Raw genomic sequence first — 18,176 nt, 5'->3', positions numbered from 1 at the left:
TGAGAAGCAGATATTATAAGACATTTCTAACTACGTGTGGAGATTTATTTATATTCACATTGGTTGATCTTTGTGGTAAGCCTTGCTGAAGAGATGGGTCTTCAGTAGTTTGCGGAAGTTCGTTAGTTTGTAGGTCATTTTTAAGTTGCGCGGCAGTGCGTTCCATAACTGTGTGCTTAAGTAGGTGAAGTTTGAAGCGTGCATTACTTTGTATTTTAGACCTTTGCAGTTAGGGAAGTGCAGATCAAGGAATGTGTGGGATGATCTTTTGGCATTCCTGGGTGGTAAGTCTCTATTTCTCAACAGTTATCTTTGAAGCTATTCTCATCTGCACAATTCAGCTGCCTGTTTCACTGGACGCTTCATCAGGAGCTGCTTCAAAAGAATTGCTGTTTGCACCAGCACCAGCCTCTTCAATGGGGCTGATTCTCTGTTTGGCTGGGAGTGATACAATCAGCACTTGGAGTGGTAGAATAGCAACATGAATGTAAAAATTATATTTGGATGTTTATTTATATCTCATAATAAACTAATCTGAGTTCAGATTCCTAATAAAACAATAAAAATAAGATCAAACCTAGCTGCAACACAAACAAGAATGTGAAATCATTAAGGACCACATCAAGGCAGACAGATATCAACAACCAGCTTAGCTAAAGCACTTCTGACAAAACATGCATATGCCAATTGCCTACTAGACAGCTGCCCAAACTACATGATAGAAAACCCACCAGATTGTTCATCAAATGCTTAACTGAACACATAGAATACATGTTCTCGAAAGGCCATTTCCCTTCTGACAAGGGCAACATCGTACTCCAATCCCTAAAGACACCACCAGAAAGATCAGTGAACTCACTAATTACAGACCAGTGGCATCAACATCATCAAACAAGACACTCGGTCAATATCCACTTTATTCAAATACTTTTTATAATTCACTCCTAGTTTTGTTCCTCCTCTAGAGTAAGGAAATATCAATAACAGATAAATACATTGTATGGTCAGTCCAGTCATGAGATTGATTGACAGAAAAACAGACATAGATGGTGAAAAGAATGAATAGCGTTAAGAATTTTATTTTTCCAAAGGCTTTTAGGTAGTCTATTATCACCCTCTACTGGCTTAAAGTCTCGATACAAGGATGAATAGTAAGGTTTCTAGTATGTTAGGATCCAGGAGCCCTTGAATGCATTTTCAAAATCAATTTTAGTACTTATTAGATTTAATTTAAATATATTTATTGGAAAATGCATACAGCAAGGATATATTAATCCAAGCAATCAAACATATTAACAACATTTCAATTAGAGAGTAAACGGGCAACACAAATCACTTATAAGGTAACAGCATCCTTGAAACTTGCAAAATACACTTGTGCTTTATTTCTTTTGTATTGTTACTATTTCCCTCTCCCCCAAATATGATCCCACCATGAAAACGGGAGGAAGTCATCTGCTCTTATAGCTTCCCCCTGCAAACTTTCCCAACCCACCCTCCCACCAAAATTCCCCCAACCTCTGCTATCCCTCTCCACCCTCCCCTTCCCTACACTAACCTGCCTCCCTCCCACAGTTGAAAAACCTAATAGAAGTGTGGCTGAGGGATAAGTAAAGCCCGTTAATGAAGTTTCACTATGCAGTAAGGTTTAACTTGTTGAGACTGCAAAACAGCAAAGGTGACAAAGAGAAGTCCCAAAGTCAATAAAAAAAGTATTATACGTCACCACGATTGACTTCGGGACTTCCCATTGTCACCTTTGCTGTTTTGCAGTCTCAACAAGTTAAACCTTACTGCATAGTGAAACTTCATTAACGGGATTTACTTATCCCTCAGCCACAAACACAAGCAAAAACAGTAAAGATAACAAAGAGAAGTCCCCAAGTCAATAAAAAAAAGTATTATACGTCACCACGATTGACTTGGGGACTTCTCTTTGTTATCTTTACTGTTTTTGCTTGTGTTTTGCAAAGGTTTTTCTTTGTGTTCTTAACTTGTTTTGAACCATACTCCTAATTGTTGGGTTAAGAAACTGAACATAGGCAAACCATATCACCAAGAAACACTTAGAGCACTTGCATGTAAGATGTGCCTCTCTAGCTTCCCACAGCATAAGAGTATGTAGCTGATTTCTTTGTTGCCAGTGTGATGGACTGCCAGGGACCACCCATTGCTGGAGAATACACTTCTTCCCCATCAAAACTGCCTTACGAAGGAACAATTTGGGCCCCCTGCCGCGTACTCCTATATCTCACTCCCCATGTAGTATCCAAGGGACAAAAGAAAGTATAATTTGAGAAACTAACAGGCAGCTGAGATATACAGATATGCCCTCCCAAAAGGAGGCAATTCTGGGACAGGTCCAGAGCATATGAAATAAGGTCCCTTCCGTTGTTCCGCACTTTGCATAATTGGGTGAGGCAACAATCCCAGCCTTAAAAGTCCTCTGGGGAGAAAATATGCTATATGAATAATCCTAAATTGACATTCCCGATAGCATCATGAACCACCCCCAGAATACCCTTCACCAATCAAGGGAAATTCAACAACCCTATTGGGGATGTTACTTCATGCTACCATCTTGTTGTAAAAGTCCATGCTTCTTAGCCGGCCTCAGGTAGTGAAGGGCCCTATATAAACCTGAAATGGTCACCCTGTTGGCCAACACTCCATCAAACCCAAACCCCTCCAATCTCTCGCAACCTGAAGGCCCTCCCCAGGCCTAGCTTTGCTTTAAACAGCCTGGTGGTCTAGTGGCTTCTTCTAGGCAACAGCAATCCCCGGTCGCTCTTGCCCCCACAAGTTCCTCAGCTAAAATGGCTGCTGGGATTTCACTTGGCAGCTTCATGAGACAGGAGGTATCGGTGGCCATCTTGGTATTGGAAGCAGCAGAAGCAGAGCAATCGAGTGCTTTGGAAGGCTAGAGGTATGGATACTCTGGTGGGGGTTGGGGTGGGGTGCCATGGTAGGCAAGATACACAGGGTGCAGTTGTAGCCATTATATCGCTCCATGTTGCGACCGCACCTTGAGTATTGTGTTCAATTCTGGTCGCCGCATCTCAAGAAAGATATAGTGGAATTGGAAAAGGTGCAGCGAAGGGCGACTAAAATGATAGCAGGATGGGATGACTTCCCTATGAAGAAAGACTAAGGAGGCTAGGGCTTTTCAGCTTGGAGAAGAGATGGCTGAGGGGAGATATGATAGAGGTATATAAAATAATGAGTGGAGTGGAACAGGTGGATGTGAAGCGTCTGTTCACGCTTTTCAAAAATACTAGGACTAGGGGGCATGCAATGAAACTACAGTGTAGTAAATTTAAAACAAATCGGAGAAAAGTTTTCTTCACCCAACGCGAAATTAAACTCTGGAACTTGTTGCCGGAGAACGTGGTGAAGGCGGTTAGCTTGGCAGAGTTTAAAAAGGGGTTAGACGGTTTCCTAAAGGACAAGTCCATAAACTGCTACTAAATAGACTTGGGAAAAATCCACAATTCCAGGAATAACATGTATAGAATGTTTGTACGTTTGGGAAGCTTGCCAGGTGCCCTTGGCCTGGATTGGCTGCTGTCGTGGACAGGATGCTGGGCTCGATGGACCCTTGGTCTTTTCCCAGTGTGGCATTACTTATGTATGACCCTGGTTTGATTGTTTTTCTTTAAGATACAAGTATTGAAGTGGTTGAAACTTTTTTTTATTACCCTCAGATTTATTTTAACTGGTAGTCCAGTTGCCTGTTCTACCCATATTTTGGATTACTGTAACACATTGTATTTGGGTATGATGAAACAACTGATGCAGCGGTTACAGGTTGCTCAAAATGCAGCTATCAGACTGATTTTAAGTGGTTATCAATGCAACCTTTATTGGATAGGCTGTACTGGTTATATGTTGAGGCATGAGTGTGTTGAAACACATTTGTTTTTTTTATGCCCTTCATGTGGAGGCTTAATTATATTTGTCCTAGAAATCAATACCTTACGTGCCAAATTGCCCTCTTCGGTCAGGTCAGGGAGTGCTTTGGAAGCATCCTTAATGCATGATATTAGAAATGCACTTTGGAGGGTTCATGCATTTTCTGTTGCTGCCCCTTTATTGAGGAATAAATTACTCCTTGAGCTCCATCTGATGTCTCACTATGATCATTTTTGTAAAGCCTTTAAGACCTGTTTATTCATGAAATGTGTTTTTTGTTAGGATAGGACATGAAGATGTATTAGTGATGAGGGTTCTGGTTCTTGCAATTTGAGGTGGGTGGATTTTTATTTGTGCAGCATTTTGATTGCATTTATTAGCTTGTAGGCACTGTATAAGAACTTTTAATAAATAAGTAGATAAGTAAATAATACATGACAGTATTCTGTACATTTGCACACACAAGTGGCCAGTAAATATGGGTGCCCAGTTATAGAATTGCCCTTTCAGCCCATGCTCAGAGTATTTCAGACTGCTCTTGAAGCTTTAGCCTCACTTCTTCATCTTGGGCTCCATCAAATGACATCATCCACCTGTGAAGATTGGCTTATTTTCAAAGCACTTAGGCTTACAAAGCTCCATAGGTTACTATGGAACTTTGTAAGTAAGTGCTTTGAAAATATGCCTCGCGTCCTGCTTGTCCTCAGACAAGTAATGAGCTATTGATTGAAAATAAAGAGAGAAAGCACATCTTGATTTCATGCTTCATCTCTGGAGAGGGGAGAAAAGTCATGTCCTCACCCCAAACAGTTTACTGAGGGGGAACAGAAAACCACACCAACATATAATACTGCAACCTGAAGTAGTACGAAAACTACATTTAATTTATTACAAAATACATTTTGATAGAAAATATATTTTAGTTATACAAAACAGATTCTTGAAAATAATTAAAAGGATCATAAAATGCATTTTAGGCTCCTGGTGTGTCATAGACGTGCTCTAAAAAAAACCCTCTGATACACTCATTCCTCATATGTAAATATTCAGATTAGGTAACTTTTTCACAGCAAATCTGTAATGCACTATACATAGCAGCACAACCGGCTGCAATTATTCACTAATATATGAATAGATGCTGTAGTATATGACATCAAGGGAGCAATTCTATATAGTATGTGCTAACATTTATGTTCCATTTACACACAATTTCGAATAACATGTATGTCTGCACATACATGTGTAAATGCCAAAATTCCACTATTCTGTAAATACGCATGCATATTTTACAGGTAGATGTATACATAAGTAGAACCTGGGCAGAGAATGGGTGGGGAGCATATTAACATGCATACCTTATAGAATACTATAATGCATATAATTACTACTTAGACACATACAGTTCTATGGCTGGCATAAGTGTTCACACCTAAGCACATACACGCATATGTATCTAGTTAGAATAAGTATAGAATAAGCCCCACGCAGGTGGCCTCCGGGTGCTTAAATATAGACCCACTGTTATAGAATTACCCCACACATGCCTGTGCATGACATCATGCAACAGATCCCACAGTACCTTGCAGTCTCTAGAAAGCATCCTCTCCCTCCCCCCTAAAAAACAAGACCTAGACCAATATGGATACAGATCACTATAAATGAAAAATCCTGATGTAAATAGCGTCCCCTTCCCCGAGTGTAACCAGGAAGACTGAGTGCTGAATGGAAAGCAGAGGAAGAGGCAGATGCTGCTACAAAGGCTCATTAATTCATGGAGGTGTGCCTAAGACAAAGAAAACAAGGCAGAAACTATTAATGGAAAAGTCAGCAAAATGTTTATCTTTCCCTTGATTATCCCCCAAGGCAGCAGATTATTCTTAGGGCCTTCCCTAGACGACTACTAGCCTAACACTTAAAACAGGAGACAGCAAACAAATCAGTAGCAATGGCTCCTTGCTAGAACATTTTTTGAAGGCTATTTTTGTATGTATTTATTTAGGGGGCCCTTTTACAGAGCAGCAGTAAGCCCAATGTAGGCTTACCGCTCGCTATTTTAGGAGTACCACCTGCCCAACGCGGCTGCTGGCGGTAGTTCTGCCCAAGCACGCATCATTTCCGGGGGGAAAAAGAAACCCCTGGAAATGGCTTGTGCAGTAATAATCTGGCAGTAATCGGTTACCACCGGGTTAGCACAGGAGCCCTTATCGCCACCTCAATGGGTGGCGGTAAGGGCTCCCCACCACATGAGTTCTCTTATTGCATGGCTATGTGTGTCTGGGAGCTTTTTTACCTGATGTGGTAAAAAGGACCCTGGCGTGTGGGAGAAACGGTCCCCACTGCTAGCGCAGGGCCATTTTTCCCACAGGTTTGTAAAAAGATCCCTTATTTAACAAAATTTATAGCCTGCCCATCCAACCAACTGAGTGGATTACAATAATACATACATAAAATCAATAACATACACAACAAAATAAAAAAAACCCAAGGACGATTCCAAAAATGAAGTGAGATTCATGCCACCTTCCGCTTGATTTTGATGATCTACCCCCAGATCAGCAGTATTGAAGGGGCTTCGTTGAGAAAAAGGCAGAGTTCCCAGAACCAGGAAGTAGTTCTGCTGCAGGTCATTGTCTTGCTGGACAGCCCCAGGAGCTGCAGGCAAACAACGTCCAGAATGGGTGCAACCATTGGCATTACCAGCTCCTCTTCAAAGGAAAGATCTTCAGATACAGATGCAAGAAGAGCCAGGCTTCTTCCAAGGTTGAAATTCGGGCTCGTAGATGACCTGCCATGGTGACATGAGTCACTTTGGGATGCTATTCAAAACATGCATTCCTCTTTATAAGTAAGAAACATTCAGAGGATAATATCTGATTCTGTCCTTACCCAAATGCAGGCCCATTAACCTCCACTAGTCCTCAGAAGTTGGTTTACTTAAAAATAAAGTTCAGAACTTGGAGAAGTAAGATTCAGCCTCTGTCACAGATAAGATCAATACCCATCGTTGGATGAAGAACCTGGAAAACCAGATCAGGCAGCATAATTTGAGACTGCTTAATTTCCCTGCCTCCATTGATTTCTCCAATGGATATGGTCAAGAAGCATTTGGTGAAGGTTCTAAGGATGCTTGTGGCTTCATTGCCCCCCCACCCCCAATAACAAGATCCCAGTATATTTGGAATGCAGGAAAATCACTGGGGGTAGATCAAAATCAAGCGGAAGGTGGCATGAATCTTACTCCATTTTTGGAATTGTGTTTAGAGGTAATTACACAGAGAACTACAACGGTAGTGCCTTTTGTACAATACAGTTTTAAAACATTCCTTCAGAAATTTGGATACACTGTTTTTGGGTTCTAAAGTGAGAATTTTTTCTGATTTAGCAAAAGAGAGACAGCTGAGGTGGAAGGCCTTTCGAGTTGAGGTCCTTGGAGCCACTTTTGTGTTTTGTTTTGCTTGTGTTTGTTCACTTCTTTTTGAGAGTAAACAATTTCAGGTTTTTTTGACCCAAAACAGATGGAAAAGTTTCTTAGAGCTAAGGAGGATGTAAATGTAATTGTTTAGACCAATATGTTCACTGTCATGGGCTGTCTTGGAAGGATAATTCTGGGGGCAGTTTCCCTGAATTTTTCTTTTTCTTTATTTCAATTCTCTTATCTTGGATCTCTTTACCTGTATTGTGGGCGAAACAAATTATAACCAATATTATTTTTGTTAGTACATTTCTGATATTGCTTGATCTCCCAGAAAGATGGTGATATGCAAAAGTTTGAAATTATAAATAAAAAGTTTTTAAAAAAAGAGATTATACTATAGATTACACCGAGAGAAGAGGATATTTCTCTGGGTAAGTGAACACTCTGTGCTTTGGTGATTTAAAGGTTGGGTTTAAAAAAGGTAAGGTAGGTTTATTGATAAAGAAAGAATTTAAAAAAGCAAACTTTATTAACTAGTCTCCCTACCATTTTCCCCATAGTTTCTAAAACTTGAACCACAGCATACAGCATTAACAGCTAGCCTCTAGAAGGCAAAGCAGGGCCTAGTTCAGTCTTCATTTAAAAAAAAGAAGCAAGCTTTATTAACTAGTTTCCATAGTGTACAACCCTTTTCCCCATAATTTTAAACTGAAACTTTCTTCTAGAGGCAGGAACTTAACTGTAATAGCCAAGAGCATTAAAAAGGATAGTAGCAGGGCATAAACTTTGTCTTAAAAGAAAGTTACTTTCTGTTCTTGCCTGGAAGTGAAGTAGCAGTACTACTGACCTGAATTAGGTGTTAATTAAAGTGTGAGGAAGGTAGAATAGCTGCAAAGGTTACTAGGGCAATCTGATTACTCTGTGCTTTAGCGATTTAAAGGTTGGGATTTAAAAGAGGTAAGGTAGGTTTATTGATAAAGACAGTTTGAATTTAAAAGAGCAAACCTTATTAAGTAGTCTCCTTACCCTTTTCCCCATAGTTACTAAGACTTAAACCACAGCATACAGCATTAACAGATAGCTTCTAGAAGGCACAGCAGGGCCTAATTCAGTCATTAAAATCATCCGTAGCACCTGAAGATTGGAGGGTGGCCAATAACACCGATTTTTAAAAAGGGCTCCGGGGTGATCTGGGAAATTATAGACCAGTAAGTCTGACTTCAGAGCTGAGGAAAACAGTGGAAACTATTGAAAAGAATAAAATTATGGAACACAGAGACAAACATTGTTTAATGGGACACAGTCAGAATGAATTCGGCCAAGGGAAGTTTAGCCTCTTCAATTTGCTTCATTTCTTTGAAGGCATAAATAAATATGTGGATAAAGGTGAGCTGGTTTATGCAGTGTATCTGGATTTTCAGAAAGCTTTTGACAAAGTTCCTTTGTAGAGTCTCCTAAGAAAATTAAAAAAAAGTCATGGGATAGGAGGCAGTGTTCTTCTGTTGATTAGGAATTGGTTATTGGACAGGAAACAGAGGGTAGGGTTAAATGGCCAATTTTCTGAATGGAGGAAGGTGAATAGTGGAGTGCCACAGGGATCTGTACTGGGACTGGTCACTGGTGCCATTTAACATATTTATAAATCATCTGGAAAATGGAACAACAAATGAGGTGATTAAATTTGCAGATGACAAAACTATTCAAAGTTATCAAAACACATGCGGATTGTGAGAAATTGCAGGGAGATATTAGGAAACTGGAAGACTAGGCATCTGAATGGCAGATAAAATTAAATGTGGACAAATGCAAAGTGATACAAATTGGGAAGAATAATCCGAATCAGAGTTACCTGATGCTAGGGCTCACCTTAGGAGTCAGCACTCAAGAAAAAGATCAAAGTGTCATTATAGTTTATAGTTTATTAGTGCTTTCTACTGACTACACAGGACAGAGCAGTGTACATACTACAAAACATAAAGAAAAAAGGAAAACAACTCCATTGTTTGATAGAAAAGTAGATGGGTAACTGGTAAAACTTAAGTATCTGGTACTCCGAACCAGGGGCGTAGCCACAGGTGGGCCTGGACGGGCCCAGGCCCACCCACTTTCCCTCCAGGCCCACCCATCCAAATCCTTCATCGCTGTCGCTGCCTTTTCTCCCGCGGCTCCGGGGAATGGCCGTCCGGGAGGCAGCGATCAGCGTTGCCTGTCAGTGCCTGCCCTGAAATTGTGCTTCTCTTCTCCCCAGGCTTCGCCCTGCTCTTTTCTTCGCTCGTCGCGCAGCGCTGCGCTGCCATTCAAACAGGCAGCTCTGCTCCTCTCTGCCGCGTCCATCCGGCCCTCTGATGCACTTCCTGTTTAGTAGGGCTGGATGGACGCGGCAGAGAGGAGCGGAGCTGCCTGTTACCCTTGTGCTGCGCCACGACCTGGGCTCCGACATCCACCTGCTGAAGACGCTGAACGTGCGCTTCCGCTGCTTCCTGGCCAAGGTGCACGAGTTGGAGCGCCGCAACCGCCTCCTACAAAAGCAGCTGAGCAGCTGCTTCCACACCTACTACCGGGAGCAGAGCTCGCAGACAGAGCTCGATCCCAGCAACCTCCCCCTCCTCCTCCCCCATCCTGCCCAGCACCATCTGGAGCTACACACATGTGCGGCGCACCGGAGACGGCCTGGAGACCATGCAAGGCCCCGGAGTCACCTGGACCCACCCGGACGGAGTGGGAATCCAGATCGACACCATCACGCCCGAGATCCGGGCGCTCTACAACGTGCTGGCCAAAGTGAAGAGGGAGCGCGACGACTACAAAAGTGAGTGGCCCGGGTTTGAATTGATTAGATGACACCAGTTGGAAGTGGGGGGGGACTGTTTTTTCCTGGTTTGCTTCTTGTCTGGAAGACAGAAAAAAGCAGGTATTGGCGGCAAACGAGGGAGATAATATGGGTGTGCACTAAGCTTTCCTGGGGGGTAGGGTAGGGCTCATACCTAGCAACGGGAAAGTATGGGGGGGAAGGGAAAGGCTGATGCTGGGAAACAGATAAATTTCATTGCTCTGATTATATTGCAAGATCCATTATAGTGGCCTTATGTCTGGTCAAGTTTAAGATATGGCATAATGTAATTGTATATTAAAATATTGTTTTTTTCCATTAAGTATGTATGTGGTTTATGTTCATGCAGGTCAGCAGTTGGGCAGGCTTAGAAACCCATCAAGTGCATTCTAAGGCATTAGTTTGTAGTATTCTAAGAAACACTATTCAAACCTATATACATAGTGCCCACCCATATTATCTCTGGGCCCACCCAAAATGTCAGGTCTGGCTACGCCACTGCTCCGAACACCTGCATGAATAGCCAGGTCTTAAAAGTTCGGTTTTAAACCTTTTAAAGGAGGTGCTACTGCCACTATCTAAACTGTATTAGATCCTCCTTCAAATCATTCCAAAGAAAAAAATATATCATCCAAATATTGTTTCCAAAATGGAACTGAAGTAGATACTAGTGCTCCATATAATCCAGTAGATTCAAAACGAGACACATATATAGCAAAAATTCTGAAGAGATTCTTAATCATTGGTCAAGATTATACAACACCTTTACAATAGTCTCTAAAGCTCCATCTTGTAATATAGTAGTATACAATGATGTTACATCCAAAGTGACTAACCATGTTGAATCTGGAATTTCTCCTAACTCTTCAAGAATACGTGACGTGTGAGGAATCCTGAATATAAGATGGCATCTTTGTAGTTTCTTGCTCTAAAAACTGATCCAAAAATGTAGACAAACGTTCCAACACTGAATTTTACATTGAAACTATAGGGCAACCGGTAGGCCTTTCAGATTTTTATGAATCTTCAGTAAAAAAAAAAAATATATATATATTTATATAAAATACAATAAAAACTTGTTTACCACTTAATCCCTGCAAAATGTCCAAGGCAGTTACAATCAAACTAAACAAATATAATCATTGGGAATTACAACTTAAAATCAGGAAAAGCATTGATATTACAAGAATTATTATTCCTAAAAAGAGAAAGGGAGAGCAAGGATGTTCTTCCATTAAGAAACAAGCTTCTCTCTGGGTTACCATCCCATGTTGCAACGCCAATATCAACAAAGTAGCAATACATGTTTTTTAATTGAGGCATTGGATCTTCAGCCAATTTTTGATAGCATGCAGCATCAGAAAGCTGCCAAATTGTTTCCTTTTCATATTGATCCCTAGTTTGAACAACTGTGGCCCCTCCTTTATCAGCACAAAAAAAATCATCAGATGCAAAGGTTCTTTTAATTCTTTAACAACAAGCTGTTTATTCTTAGTCTCTCCAAGAAACAGTGCTATCATTCTCAACCTGCTGTAAATCTGTTCTTTAAATGTGTCTGTACGTTAAGTTCTATATAATATGATTATGTATGTTCTTTTGTAAACCACTTATTCAATTAAGTGGTCTATAAGTTTTTAAAATAAAAAATAAATAAATAGCTCCTGGGAGATACCAATTGCACTCCACTGCCAAAAAAACCTCAGTTCTCCACCCCTGCCAATCTGGATACAAGACTCACTTCAGTACAGAGACTGTGCTTACTAGTGTTATTAGTTAAATTCTTTCCAACTTTGATAAAGGCAGGATTGCCCTTGCCATCTCCTTATACTTCTCCGCGGCCCTCGATTTAATTAACCATAATCTTTTGCCTTCCATTCTATCTTCTTTGGGTTTATCAGGGAATGTTTTGGCATGGTTCTCCTCTTTTTTTGACTGACCACCAATCTGCAGTTTCAGCCCCATTTCGGTGCCTAGCACCCATTAGAACGTGTTTCTGCACTGAAAGTTGGGCAAGGAATTAGTACTTAACTTTAGGCACCATTTATAGAATTCCCTAGAAAATGTTTTTCATGCGCACATGGGCCAGCAAAAATTAGAGAGAACACTGATTGCAACTTGGTTTTGCCTGAATTAGAATTCCCTGATTTGATAACTGAAAGTCTTTAGAGCATTCTAGATTACTCTTAGCTCTAGGAAGTTTATCTGATGAAGTTTCCTGAGTGGATCAGAGACCTTGAATGTGGACTCCATCTACATGTGCTCCCCATCCCAGGCTGGACACATCTGTTGTCAGTACCTTTTCAATCTGAGGAATTTGGATGAGGACACCTTTTGCCAGATTGGATTGGACCATCCACCAGGACAGTGAATCTCTGAGTAGAGTGGTGGTGGAGAATGATATCTTGAAGACTCTCTGTGGCTTGTGACCACTGGGTGGATAGGGTTCTGTGAGGGAGTGGGTGGTACAAGACAGGATTTCCTTAAGGACACTCCCTCACTGATGGGCAGATGATCGAAAGCCCTGCGCTGTTCGAAACAGCGCTCTAAAAATAGCACTGGAGCAGCGTGGGGCTTTACCACCCCTATGAAAAGAGATAACAGCATGCAAATTTAAGCAAATGGGATGCTAGGATTTATTAGGAAAGGAATAGTAAATATGACCAAGAATACTATAATGCCTCTGTATCGATCCATGGTACGACCTCACCTTGTGTTCAGTTCTGGTCGCAGAAATTAGAAAAGATTCAAAGAAGAGTGACCAATATGATAAAGGGGATGGAACTCCTCTCATATGAGGAAAGGCTAAAGAGATTAGGGTTCTTCAGCTTGGAAAAGAGATGGATGAGGGGAGATATGATTGAGGTCTACAAAATCCTGAGTGGTGGAATGAGTAGAAGTGAATCGATTTTCTACTCTTTCAAAAAGTACAGAGACTAGGGGACACTCAATGAGGATACATGGAAATACTTTTAAAACAAATAGGAGGAAATATATTTCACTCAATAAATAGTTAAGCTCTGGAAAGCATTGCTGGAGGATGTGGTTAACATATCTGGGTTTAAAAATGGTTTGGATGAGTTACTGGAGGAAAAGTCATAAGAACATAAGTGTTGTCATACTGGGACAGACTGAAGGTCCATCAAGCCCAGTATCCAATCCAAGCTACAAGTACCTGCCAAGATCCCAAAAAAGTACATTTTATGCTGCTTATCCTAGAAATAAGCAGTGGATTTTTCCCAAATCCATCTGAATAATGGCTTATGGACTTTTCTTTTAGGAAGTTAGCCAAACATTTTTAAAACTTTGCTAAACTAACTGCTTTTACTACATTCTCTGGCAATGAATTCCAGAGTAGAATTACACACTGAGTGAAGAAATATTTTCTCTGGTTCGTTTTAAATTTATTACTTCGTAGCTTCATTGCGTACCTCCTAGTCCTAGTATTTTTGGAAAGAGTAAACAAGCAATTCACTCCACTCATTATTTTATAGACCTCTATCATATCTCCCCTCAGCCATCTTTTCTGCATGCTAAAGAGCCCTAGCCACTTTAGCCTTTCGTTACAGGGAAGTCGTTCCATCTCCTTTATCATTTTCATTGCCCTTCTGTGTACCTTTTCTAATTCCACTATCAGGGGCATTTTCAAAAGAGAAGGGCGCCCATCTTTCGACACAAATCGGGAGATGGGCGTCCTTCTCGCAGGGTCACCCAAATCGTCATAATCGAAAGCCGATTTTGGGCATCCTCAACTGTTTTCCGTTGCGGGGATGACCAAAGTTCCTGGGGGCATGTTGGCAGCGTACCGAATGCGGGACAGGGGCGTGATTAAGAGATGGGCGTCCTCAGCCGATAATGGAAAAAAAAAGGGCATCCCTGATGAGCATTTGGCCGACTTTACTTGGTCCATTTTTTTCACGACCAAGCCTCAAAAAGGTGCCTGAACTGACCAGATGACCATCAGAGGGAATCGGGGATGACCTCCCCTTACCCCCCCCCCCAGTGGTCACCAACCCCCTCCCCACCGTAAAAAAAATTAAAAAACATTTTTTCCAGCCTCTATGCCAGCCTCAACTGTCATACCCAGCTCCATCAGGTCCCTGGAGCAGTTTTTAGTGGGTGCAGTGCACTTCAGGCAGGTGGACCCAGGCCCATCCCCCCCACCTGCTACACTTGTGGTGGTAAATGTGAGCCCCCCAAAACCCACCACAAACCCACTGTATCCACATCTAGGTGCCCCCCCTTCATCCCTTAGGGCTATGGTAGTGGTGTACAGTTGTGGGGAGTGGTTTTTTTTGGGGGGGCTCAGCACACAAGGTAAGGGAACTATGCACCTGGGAGCAATTTGTGAAGTCTACTGCAGTGCCCCCTAGGGTGCCCGGTTGGTGTCCTGGCATGTGAGGGGGATCAGTGCACTACGAATGCTGGCTCCTCCCACGACCAAATGGCTTGGATTTGGTTGTTTTTGAGATGGGCGTCCTCGGTTTCAATTATCGGCAAAAAACGAGGTCGCCCATCTCTAAGGTCGACCCAAATGTTGAAATTTGGGTGTCCGCGACCGTATTATCGAAACGAAATATGGACGCCCATCTTGTTTTGATAATACGGGATGCCCCGCCCCTTCACGGCGCCATCCTTAGAGATGGGCGCCCTTAGAGATGGTCATCCCCGTTCGATTATCTTCCTCTATATGTTTTTGAGATGCAGTGATCAGAATTGCACACAGTATTGGAGGTGCGGTCACACTATGGAGTAATTCAAAGGCATTATAATGTCCTCATTTTTGTTTTCCATTCCTTTCCTAATAATACCTAACATTCTATTTGCTTTCTTAACTGTCGCTGCACACTAAGCAGAGGGTTTCAACATATCAACAATGACACCAAGATCCCTTTCCTCAGTAGTGACTCCTAATGTGGAACCTTGCATCATGTAACTAGAGTTCAGGTTCCTCTTTCCCAAATGAATCACGTTGCATTTGTTCACATTAAAGTCATCTGCCATTTGGATGCCCAGTCTCAGTCTCATAAGGTCCTCTTGTAATTTTTCACAATCCTCTTGCGATTTAACAACTTTGAATAACTTTGTGTGATCTGCAAATTTAATTACCTCACTAGTTACTCCCATCTCTAGATCATTTACAAATTGAAAAGTAGCAAATTGCCTGGACTGGATGGTATTCATCCCAGAGTACTAATAGAATTGAAAAATGAACTTGCAGACCTATTGTTAGTAATATTTAATTTATCTTTAAAATCAAACCCGGTATCAGAAGATTGGAGGGTGGGCAATGTAACACTGATTAAAAAAAAAAAGATTCCAGAGGTTATCTGGGAAATTATAGACTGGTGAGCCTGACATTGGTGCTGGACAAAATTCACTCTGCAGCTCCTCAGTACCTCTCCACTTTCATCTCTTCCTACATTCCTCCCCGGGAACTCCATTCACTGGGTAAATCTCTCTTATCTGCACCCTTTTCCTCCACTGCTAACTCCAGACTGCGTTCCTTTTATCTTGCTGCACCATATGCCTGGAATAGACTTCCTGAGCTGGTACGTCAAGCTCCATCTCTGGCCATCTTTGAATCTAAGCTAAAAGCCCACCTTTTTGATGCTGCTTTTAACTCCTAACCCTTATTCACTTGTTCAGAACCCTTATTTTATCATCCTGACTTTAATATTCCCTTATCTCGTTTGTCCTGTTTGTCTGTCCTAATTAGATTGTAAGCTCTGTCGAGCAGGGACTGTCTCTTCATGTTCAAATGTACAGCGCTTTAGAAATGATAAGTAGTAGTAGTAGTAGTAGTAGAAAGGGTCAAAGCTCCCTGGTCAGAAAAAGGCCTCTGAACGCTCGAAGACCGAAAATTGAAAAATCGGAAAAAATATATATAGAAAATTGTTTTCAAATAAAAGAAAAGGGTAAAAATGAAAGAAACTTAAAGAAAAATGTCCCAAAAAAGGGAAGGCACAAAAAAAAGTGAAGCTTGATGCCTTGAAGAAAGATTAGAAACCCAACCTCTTTGCTCTCCAGAAAACAATAGACTGCTGGTCCTGTGATAGTACATTTGGCAGTATCCACTCCGGGCTCTGTGGACATTTATCCAGTTAATATTGGGGTAATTGAGATCACACATTATTATTGTGTTACACAGTTTGTTATCTTCTGCTAATGTTTCTACATCTGTCTGTTCATTCTGGCCAGGTGAAGGGTAGTATACTCCTATCACTATCCTTTTAACCTTTACACATGGAATTTCTATCCATAAGGACTCCAAAGTGTATTCTGTGTTCTGCAAAACTTTCATTCTATTTGACTTTCATTCTATTTGACTCAAGGCCCTCTTTAACATATAACATTACCCTTCCACCAATTTGATCCACCCTATCACCGCTTTGATCACACAACCCCTCTATTGAAACAATATCACTGGCTACTGGTTCAACAATGCAGAATTTATAAAGTGGCTATCCTTACATTTAAAGCTTTCAGGCTGGGCTTCCCTGATTATCTCTCACTGTTCCCTATTCACCAGCAACAGTTCTCTGGTCAATCAAAGACTATTGCCTAGTCCTCCTGAGTCCCAAATTTGCTAATCTTAAATCTACTAGACTTATCACTTTCTTCTTGTCACTGCACATCTGGAATAATCTTCCCCTTCTTCACAGTAACCTTTCTTTTAGTAGCTTTAAATCTGAACTGAAGACATGGCTGTTGAAACAGGCCTTTGGAGAAGAAGACTGACAGAAACCACCAGTGAAACCCACCCCTGGTACCCTTACTAGTCCCTTACTTTATTTTCCCTCTCTCACCATTTTTACCCTAGTTTTGCTTTTCTCTCCTTTTGTGTGACTGTTTTAACTTTCCTATTATTGATGGAGTTCCTTTCCTTTTCTAAATTTTATGTAAAATGCTCTGCTCTGCCTGCCAGTTAGCGCGGAATAGTAAATTGAAATAAACTATAAATTATAACTGCTGGATCCTCCCCAACTCCACTCCTGTACCATTCCTCACCTGCCCACTTCACAAATGGCCAGTCAGAGCCAATATTCAGCAGCCCTGCCCAGTTAAGTGTCATTGAATATCGGTGGTTAGGTGGCCTTTCCTGCCCACTTAAATCACTTTGAATATCGGATGGTTTGAAAAAAACTTGGATTGTCTCTTCTTCTCAAGGAACTCTTTCTTCTGGCTTCTGAGGTAGGACACTGCTTCCTCATGATATTAGGAACCCACTTCTTCACTGCCAGTGCACAATCAGAAACTTGCTCCTTTAATCTGTAAGACATCTCACGTACTCTTCTCGCCTCTTTCACATCAGGAATTCTCTCCTTTGGCCGGCAAGCTACCTCACAGAATTCTTAACTCCTGTTTTCTTCACTCTAAGATTCCATGAATCCAAATAAGCACTCTCTCAGATAGGTGCGTAGCCAGACCTCAATTTGGGGGGGGGGGGGGGGAAGGGGCTGAGCCCAAAGCGGGGGGGGGCATATTTTGCCCCACCTCCCCCACTTCTCTCTGTCCCCCCCCCCTCCCGCCATAACCCCACATACCTGGGCTGGTGGGGGTCCCCAAGTCCCGCTAGCAGAAGCCTTCTTCTAGCGCTGTTCACTGCAAGGAGGTTTGTTGGTGTCACACTGCCTGCCCTATTTATCCCTGTGACGTGCATGCTCGGTTTTAATTAAAATGTCCTATTTTACAAAGGAAATAAATGGTGATACAAAATCTGTAGATGTTGCCATTTACACATGCCCGAAGGCAGGCATAAGTACCTGCTTCAAGAGGAAAATGAAAATGCAGAGACCGTTCTCCTCATCTAGACAGCCACCGAACCCCACAGACCTCAAGACAGACATCAACCTAAAGCCCTTCTTCCATTCCCCTTCCCCCGCATGAGATACCCCACCCAATTCACCCAAGGTTCAAACTCCCAATGCCCCCTATCCCCAAAGTCCTGGGTTCAAAATAGCCTGACCCTTAGCAGTAATCTTGCAGTACTACCACTAGGGGTTGGGCTGCCTCCTAGTG

At 41.8% G+C, this 18,176-nt stretch overlaps 1 protein-coding gene across 1 annotated transcript in view; it reads right to left on the bottom strand.

The window, feature by feature from the left end:
• Window positions 1–5,212: 5,212 nt before the first annotated feature.
• LOC115482377 (P2X purinoceptor 5-like) overlaps window positions 5,213–18,176 on the bottom strand; it is a 170,615-nt gene continuing 157,651 nt past the window's right edge. The window contains exon 11 of the mRNA XM_030222124.1: window positions 5,213–5,695. The gene's annotated coding sequence lies outside the window, so the exon portion shown is untranslated. The remainder of the gene's footprint in view (window positions 5,696–18,176) is intronic.

The sequence above is a fragment of the Microcaecilia unicolor genome, chromosome 13 (assembly GCF_901765095.1).
Source record: "Microcaecilia unicolor chromosome 13, aMicUni1.1, whole genome shotgun sequence".
NCBI classification, from domain to species: domain Eukaryota; kingdom Metazoa; phylum Chordata; class Amphibia; order Gymnophiona; family Siphonopidae; genus Microcaecilia; species Microcaecilia unicolor.
This window is presented reverse-complemented; position numbering and strand designations above follow the sequence as displayed.